At 39.2% G+C, this 3,595-nt stretch overlaps 1 non-coding gene across 1 annotated transcript; it reads left to right on the top strand.

Annotated features, from left to right (window-relative positions):
• Nucleotides 1–370: 370 nt before the first annotated feature.
• On the top strand, nt 371–477 carry LOC130019588 (U6 spliceosomal RNA). Its single transcript, XR_008791874.1, has one exon. It is a non-coding gene; the product is annotated as a U6 spliceosomal RNA (small nuclear RNA).
• Nucleotides 478–3,595: the final 3,118 nt, after the last annotated feature.

Genomic DNA, 3,595 nt, shown 5'->3' with positions numbered 1-3,595 from the left:
GCCTCATTCGCTATCATCTCCAGTTCAAGGAAACCAAGAAAAGAGTCCATATGCTGGTAGGAGTTGCATATATATTTCATCGAAAGCATTTAGCACTGCTATTACATATGGAGTGAAGAGAAGTATATGTGTAGCATTTAAGTGAGACATGCAAATGTCTCAGTATTCTTCAGATGACTGTTACGTTAAATGAACAGTCCCCCTGGCCTTGGAAAGACAAGGGCTTCAGAACCTCAGATCTCTTTAGGAAGAGGATGCAGTCTTCCTTATGAGATAGACCACCAGACTGTGTTCCAGTTAAATGTAAAGGTATATAGTTGCCACTCAGTACCTCTCTTGCAAAACACAGTACCCAAAAGAAGAGAGAGAGGTGCTCGCTTCGGCAGCACATATACTAAAATTGGAACGATACAGAGAAGATTAGCATGGCCCCTGCGCAAGGATGACACGCAAATTCGTGAAGCGTTCCATATTTTTGTATCATGCTAAGCGAAATGAGTCAGAAAGAGAGGGATAGACATAGAAAGATTGCATTCATCTGGGGGATATAAAGTAACAAAGTATGAGATTAATACCCAAGAATAGCTGAGATCAGCACCAGGAGGATTACTCCATAACTTAGAGGCCAGCCGGGTATCCTAGAGGAAAGGGCAGTTCAGATAGAGAAGGGAGCACCAAATAAAGGATGTTTGGAGGATCCTCCCAGGAGGGGAGATGCATGTCGAAAGTAGACTATGGACTGAACATGTTTGCCACTCAATGCCTCTTTTGCAGACCACAACACCCAAAAGGAGAGAGAGAACACAGGGGATTGCCCTGCCACAGAGGCAGGGGGGGATGGGGGGATGGGGGTGGGGGGGATATTATCCATGGTGGTGGAAAATGGGCACTGGTGGAGGGATGGGTATCTGATCATTGTATAATTGAAACCAAAGCACAAAAAATTGTAAATTTACAACTGTAAAAAAAAGTAAAATAAAGGAAAAAAAAAAAAGAAGAGAGAGAGAACAAGGGGGAATGCCCTGCCACAGAGGCAGGGTAGGACGGGGGATGGGGGGTGGGGGAGGGATGCTGGGACCCGTGGTGGTGGAGGATGGGCACTGATGGAGGGATGGGTACTAGATCATTGTATAACTGAAACCCAAGCACAAAAAATTATAAGTCTATAACTGTACCTCATGGTGTTTCACTAATAAAAAAATTTTAAAAAAATAAATAAATGTAAAGGTACTGTAAGACTAGGTTGGGGCAGATGAGAATCATTGTAAATTTCATTTATAGTTTTGAGACGAGCTTTGGCTACATTGACTGATGTTTATCACTTAACATTTCTCTTTTAAGTTTCTGGAGCAGTAGGAGGATTGAGGGATGGTAGATTACCCAGCATCCTGGATATATGCTGAACTCTGTAGATAAGCAAAAGAATATGAGAATGAGCGGTACATAACATCTTCCTCAGTTGATCATCTCTTCAGAACTGAATCATTTATTTCTCAGATTTTAGAAATGTTGGCTGTTAATAACTTGGAACTCAACCCTTCTCTGAGAATTGTTCTTAACTGAAATTGTCAGCTGACTGTTGCTACTTGGCCATGTTGATGTGCTGTTCCTGAGGTCAGTTTGCTTTAAATGATTTAACTTTGCTATTGTAAAGAGCCAAACCTCACTGCCTTTTGAGGGGACAGCCGTGAAGCCTGTATATATACTAGAATTCTCTGTGGGTTTGACTGATACTTCTCTTACTAATTGATCCTTAGTTCAACATCTCCCTCTCCACAATTCTGCTTTCCTCGTTTTAAAAAATAAGTTTTGTTTGTTTGTACCGTATAATAAAATCCCTACATGCAAGTTTTTTTTCAGAACATATTTCTTGGAAAACATAAACTAAGACAATTATGATGATTTTTAAATAGCTTTAAAACTATGTCAATATATTGCTTTAAATATTGAGGACACTATTGACATCATACCATGTTCCAAATTTTATTTGATAATGAAGTACTCAGAAAATTTTCTTAAAGCACCTTCTTTCCTTTTTTCCTTTGATGAAAATTACATAATTGATGATTCTTTTTATATTTGACTACTGAGGAATTTACAACAGTGAATTTTGTATTTACTAGACCTCTGCCATCTTTGGGGTGGTGGTTGTTGTTTAAGGTATGTGACAATGGAAGAAAAAAATCACATAATAATGGCCAAGTGGAAAGAACTTAAATTCAAAGTTCCAAAACCTATCTTCTCTGCACTCCAGAAATTACAGTTTTAGCGCTCTACTCAACTTAATACTGGCAGGAAATTTCTTTATACTCAATAGACAAAAGATTGTGCATATCCCAAAGACACATAAATCCCCATTTATGAAGGGGAAAATGGAGTAGCGAAAAAAACATGACTTCTGCTGCCAAATTCAACATTGAGATACAGTATACTGCACCTCCAATAGCCATTCTTTTTCTGTCATGATTGCTCCTCCTGCTAGAGTGTAGAAGAGCACTATGAACAAAAGATACCAATTAGGTAGTTATTGATGTATTTCACTTTGCCCCATTAGAAACCTTAATTAGGGCAGTGAGCATAGAGGGTAGAGAGTCCTTCAATAAGCAGAACATACAGTAAAATGATCTAATGTGGAGAGTAAGGGAAATGATAAATCCTAATGTAACTTCTAGATTCTGTGGGGTAATGATGTCATTCATTGACATGGGAACGCGTACTATTTTAGTATAGGAGACAAAGGGTACTGTTTATCTTTTTGAACTTATTTCTTGGTCTGAAAATAATCTGAAACACTATTTTTAGACAATATGATTATTCCCTGATTTAAACACATTTCACTATTTTTGATTTTAGGTTCATTTCAACCTTTTCTCTACATAGCTGTTGTGTTTTAAAACTATATTATATGCAATGAAATATTTCCTAGCAGTTGAAAAATCACTACATTGTCTCAGCTGTGGAAATAGTATGTTAAGTGAAAGAAAAAAATTTAAGAGAATGCATATTTGTGGTTGCAATTATATAATGCTTCAGCATTTATTTGAATAAATTTGTTGAAATTTAGCAATTTTTTGAAACAGAAAGGTTAGTGGTTGCAGGATGATAGGAAGTAAGGGATGGGGAAGGATAACAATGAGTATGAGGTCGGTAGAAAGGGTGGTCACGGTCACGGTCCTCCCATTGTTCGTCGATTTGCTCGAGCGGGCCCAGTAACGTCTCCATCATGAGACTTGTTGTTACTGTGTCTGGCATATCGAATACGTCACAGGGAGCTTGCCAGGCTCTGCCGTGCAGGCGAGATCCTCTCAGTAGCTTGCTGGGCTCTCCGAGAGGGGCGGAGGAATTGAACTCGGGTCGGCCATGTTGGCTGCGTGCAAGGCAAATGCCCAACCGCTGTGCTATCACTCCAGCCCAGAAAGGGTGGTACTGTGAGGAAATTGTGTACATGATTGTAAGTAAATAGCATGAATCACTGTACACCTGCATGAATATACTAAAAGAAGCTGAATTGTACACTCTTGCCATTTTGTGTGCAATGTTAGGGCTTCAACTCAGGGCCTTACCTATGTGGAACAAATATATATGCTCTACCACT

Source organism: Sorex fumeus, unplaced genomic scaffold (genome assembly GCF_029834395.1).
Source record: "Sorex fumeus unplaced genomic scaffold, SorFum_2.1 ptg000008l, whole genome shotgun sequence".
Lineage (NCBI taxonomy): Eukaryota > Metazoa > Chordata > Mammalia > Eulipotyphla > Soricidae > Sorex > Sorex fumeus.
Note: the sequence above shows the minus strand (reverse complement) of the source record. Positions and strands in the feature narration are given on the sequence as shown.